The sequence below is a fragment of the Aristolochia californica genome, unplaced genomic scaffold, assembly GCF_029961685.1.
Source record: "Aristolochia californica isolate CCGP_79_NKW_82.1479 unplaced genomic scaffold, dmAriCali1.0.hap1 SCAF_14, whole genome shotgun sequence".
Classification (NCBI taxonomy): Eukaryota; Viridiplantae; Streptophyta; class Magnoliopsida; order Piperales; family Aristolochiaceae; genus Aristolochia; species Aristolochia californica.
Window position 1 is genome coordinate 11,244,551 of NW_027181815.1, and position 5,401 is coordinate 11,249,951.

At 42.6% G+C, this 5,401-nt stretch overlaps 1 non-coding gene across 1 annotated transcript; it reads left to right on the plus strand.

Annotated features, from left to right (window-relative positions):
• The first annotated feature begins 3,508 nt into the window (after positions 1-3,508).
• Positions 3,509-3,615, plus strand: LOC137950965 (small nucleolar RNA R71). Its single transcript, XR_011112051.1, has one exon. It is a non-coding gene; the product is annotated as a small nucleolar RNA R71 (small nucleolar RNA).
• Positions 3,616-5,401: the final 1,786 nt, after the last annotated feature.

Sequence of the window (5,401 nt, forward strand, 5' to 3'; positions counted from 1 at the left end):
ATCAGGAATCTTATGAGTTACAAGATAGTTGACTATGTCAGCAAACCAAGGCAACTGGGATACTTGGAGAAGTTGTTCATCAAGGAAGGAATCATTTAAAGGAAGGAATCCTTCCTGAGGTACTACACATATCCTAGATAGATGATCAGCAACAACATTCTCACAACCCTTCTTATCTCGAATCTCAAGGTCAAATTCTTGCAATTGCAAGATCCATCTAATCAAGCGAGGTTTAGTGTCCTTGATGGATAATAAGTACTTCAAAGCAGAATGATCAGTGAACACTATAACCTTTGACCCTAACAGATATCATCTGAATTTGTTCAAGGCAAACACAACAGCTAGCAACTCCTTCTCAGTGGTAGTATAATTTAATTGAGCATCATGAAGAGTTCGGCTAGCATATTGAATGACACAGGGCATTCTATCCGTCTTTTGCCCCAAAACAGCCCCCAATGCATACTCAGAGGCATCACACATCAACTCAAAAGGCAAAAACCAAATAGGGGGTTGGACAATGGGTGCAGTGGACAAACATTTCTTCAGTGTCTCAAAAGCATGAATACAGGCATCATCAAAGGCAAAAGCAACATCTTGAGCAAGTAAATTCGTCAAAGGACGAGAAATTTTGCTAAAGTCTTTAATGAAACGCCTATAGAACCCAGCATGGCCAAGGAAAGAACGCACTCCCTTCACAGAAGTAGGTGGTGGCAGATTGGTAATTAGGTCAACCTTGGCTTTGTCCACTTCTACACCCCTCTCAGACACTACATGTCCTAACACAATTCCTTCTTTCACCATGAAGTGGCATTTCTCCCAATTCAAGACTAAATTGGACTTAATGCAACGGGACAATACGAGTGAAAGATTGTACAGACATGTATCAAAACTAGAGCCAAACACAGAAAAGTCATCCATAAAGACCTCTAAAAATTCACCAATCATGTCAGAAAAAATACTCATCATGCACCGTTGGAAAGTGGCGGGTGCATTGCATAAACCAAAAGGCATGCGTCTGTAAGCATAGGTGCCAAACAGACACGTGAATGTGGTCTTTTCCTGGTCTTCTGGAGCAATGGGAATTTGATTGTAGCCGGAGTATCCATCTAAGAAGCAATAAAAATTGTGGCCGGCCAATCGCTCTAGTACCTGATCAATGAAAGGTAGTGGGAAGTGATCCTTCCTAGTGACGGAATTAAGTTTTCTATAGTCAATGCAGACACGCCACTTGGTGGTAGTTCTTGTGGGAATCAATTCACCACTCTCATTTTTCATTATTTTTATCCCCCCTTTCTTAGGGACAACTTGAATTGGACTCACCCAGGTGCTATCGGAAATAGGGTAAATGATTCCTGTCACAAGCAACCTAATGACTTCTTTTCTCACAACCTCCAGCATATGGGGATTTAACCTACGTTGCATCTCACGTGAGGCTTTAGTCCCCTCCTCCAAATGAATACGATGCATGCATATGGAGGGGCTAATCCCTTTTAAGGCATCAAGAGTCCACCCCAATGCCTCTCTGTGTGCTTGTAAAACTTCAGTCAATTGTTCCTCCTGCTCAATACTCAAATCAGAGGAAATAATGACTGGTAATGAGTTCATGGGTCCCAAGAACGCATACTTCAACGTGGGAGGAAGTGGCTTAAGATCTAGCTTGGAAGTTTCGAGAGGTTTGTCTAAGTGAAGAGGAAGATCCTGTGGATGATCAGTTGTGATAACCTCATAAGCTTCCTCCAACAGAGGTACAGAATTGAGTAAAGAATTAACCTCTCGGAAATATGTTTCCTCATCAAAATAGTCCATGTCTAAAGATGTTATGCAAGACTCAAAAGATTCAAGAGTGGATTCGTTATCAAGCATAACAGTTTCTATATTAAATGCAGGACTCAGATCATCAGACTCAAGTGGGTGGTGCCCGGCATTAAATACATTCAATGAGACCTTAAAATTTCCAAAAGACAACTCCAACTCACCACTTTTACAATGAATGATAGCATTAGATGTGGCTAAGAAGGGACGTCCTAGGATGACAGGAATTTGGTTGGTCACATTGAATACTGGTTCTGTATCAAGAACAATGAAATCAACCGGGAACAGAAATTTGTCCACTTTTATCAAAACATCTTCAACTATTCCTCGTGGTATCTTGACAGAACGGTCAGCTAGTTGAAGTGTGATGGGGGTAGGCTTCAATTCCCCCAAACCTAATTGTTGGTACACAAAGAAAGGAAGCAAATTCACACTTGCTCCTAAGTCAAGAAGAGCTCTCTGGATGGTATGTTCACCAATGACACATGAAATTGTGGGACATCCAGGATCTTTAACTTTAGGAGGAGTGTTGTGCTTCAGAATTGAGCTTACATTCTCAGTAAGAAAGACCTTTTTGTTAACATGTTGTTTTCTCTTCTGTGTACAAAGGTCTTTCAAAAATCGGGCATAGGCAGGGACTTGCCTAATAGCATCAAGAAGTGGAATGTTAATGTGAACCTTACTAAACAGTTCCAACGTTTCATGCATGCTATCTCCTTTCCTAGGTGGGCCCGATAACCGCTGCGGATAAGGAGCTAGTGGGACTTGGTTAGGGATCTGCTTGGCTGTTGGTGGAGAACTTGGAGGTTCGTCACTCAATGATGTGTCCCCATTGTCATTCTTTGACTCCTTAGACTTAGTGGTCCCTACCCCATTGTTCAACTCACGACCACTCCTAAGGGTGGTTATGGCTTTTGCTTGCTCATGGTGGGGTTTGGAACTCAACTCACTCTCATGTGTGATTTTGGGGTTAGGAATGGTTTGACTCGGGAGTCTATTTTGTGTTTGTTCACTCATGTGGCTGGCCAACTGACTCACTTGCATTTCAAGTTTGGCAATGGAGGACTGTGTATTCTGCATGAATAATTGAAGTGTATCCTCAAGTGAAGGTTTTTGTGGAATCAATGGTTGTTGGGTGAAGTGTGGGCGCGGAGCTTGGGGTTGAGTAAACCCTGGAGGACCCCCAACCTGTGGGCCCTTGGACCATGAGAAATTTGGGTGCCTAGCCCAACCCGGATTATATGTTTCTGAAAAAGGATCGTTCCGGTTTGGTCTATGAAAATTCTGGACTGCATTCAAGTCTTCAATGAGCTCTGGATAGGATGAACTAGATGGACACATTTGTGTGGGATGAGATGAACCAGAGCATATGGCACAGACAGTAGATGGGTTAGGAGCAGGTGAACTCTTGGACACCATAAGGGCATCAATTTTTCTAGTCAACCCCTCAATCTTGGCCATGAGCATAGGTGTTTCACTAACCTCGTAGAGACCCCCTCTTTTGGTTTCGTGGGATCTCCTATCAACATTAAATGACGAACCCCATTGCTGAGATTGATCACTCAACGTTTCAAAGAAGTCCCACGCCTCACTAGCACTCTTACCCATCAAACTCCCACCACTCGTTGCATCTACCATGGATCTAACCTGGGGTGTAAGACCTTGATAAAAGTATTGCACTAAATGCCATTTCTCAAACCCATGATGCGGACACCTACGAATCAAATCCTTCCATTTCTCCCAAGCCTCATAAAAGTGTTCACCCTCCTGCTGCATAAAGTTGGAGATTTCTCTCCTGAGGGCTGTAGTTCTCTGAATGGGAAAGTACTTGGACAAAAATTTTGTGACTAACGTGTCCCATGAAGTAATGCTGCCCACCTCCAAGGAATTAAGCCAAGACTTGGCCTTATCCTTAAGTGAAAATGGAAAAAGTCTTAACCGGATAGAGTCATCTGAGAAATTCTGGAATTTAAAAGTTACACAAATATCTAAGAATTCCTTGATATGGTAATATGGGTCCTCCTTATCCAACCCATAGAATGTAGGGAGGAGTTGGATCACACCCGGTTTCAACTCATAACTGGCGGCAGTAGTGGGTGGCAATATAATGCAAGAAGGTGATGTGAAGTGGGATGGGATAGAATAATCCCTCAGGGCTCTACGGTCACCTGCTGCAGGTAACTGTAATGGTTCGCCCTGATTGGCCATGGTAGCTCCTAACTTGACTTCGGGTGTTTTCCTACAAATATGTTCTACCTCTTCAACAAAGGGAGCTAATGGTCCACCTAGGGAGCGGCGCCCGTGCATAAAAACACAAAAAGAAACAAAATGAACTATCAAATTAAGCTAACAACCTCACTACTAAGAATATGAACTAACTAGAAGAAATAAAAATAATTCCATAAAAAATACCAAACTAAAATTATGAAAGAAGAAAAAAATAAAAAATAAAAAATAAAATAAAATAAAATAAAATCTAACCTAAGACTATGGAGAACAAAGAAATACGCTTAATACGTGCCTTCCCGGCAGCGGCGCCAAAAACTTGATGTAGAATTTTAGTTACATCGACTTTTATACCTCGCAAGCGTACGAATCATTCATGTAATCTAGCAGTAAGCGAGGGTCATATCCACAGGGAGGATTGAATATTGTGTATTCTTCAGTCAACTAGCCTAACCAAATATGATGAATTAATCTGAACTAAACACTAATTATATCCTAAATTATCAAGCAATAATTTAATTAACTACGTGCACAACAGGAAACGTCAACTCTGGATTTTACCGTGATTCGTGCCTCTCTCGAGCGCCACGTAACCACGAATCCGGATTCTCAATCCTTGCGTCTAGCCCCTCTCGGGCGCCTAGAGTTAAAGACAGAAATCGGATTACAATAGAATGCAGAGAATCAATTTCCTATTGTGATGATGCTAAAATTATCAACTTTAGATTTTACCGTGATTCGTGCCTCTCTCGAGCGCCACGTAACCACGAATCCGGATTCTCAATCCTTGCATCTAGCCCCTCTCGGGCGCGTAGAGTTAAAGACAGAAATCGGATTAAAATACCAAAATCCAACCTCAATTATAATCTTACCCTAATTAGCTAATTTAATCAAATATCAAGAAAACAAATCTTAAATAAACCTTAATTATCAAATCAGATTCAATTAACATTCAAAACCTAAGTTCAAACTATATGAAAAATTAAATTCAATAATGACGAATTACTCCCCTTCTTCCTCTCGCTCGGGCAGCAACTCGTTCTCACGGGTGCTGCAAATTCCGGAAATTGGTGGCGTCGGGTAGCAATAGTGAGTGGCCGGAGGTAGAGACGACGCCGGCGATGACGGTTAGAAGCCGACGGACGGAGGTAACGTCCGGCGAAGAGCGAAACAGAGCTGACGTTCTCTAACCGGCTCTCTCGAGTCTCGGTTGGAGTCGGAATGGCTCCGGGACTGGTCGGAATATGTAAACGACGCCGGAGGATGGTCAGAAAGAAGAAGTGGCGCCGGAGAAGCCCTCTCGGATCCCCTCCCGGCCTGGCGAGCAAAGAATGGCAGCGTCGAACTCGCCGCGACGGAGACT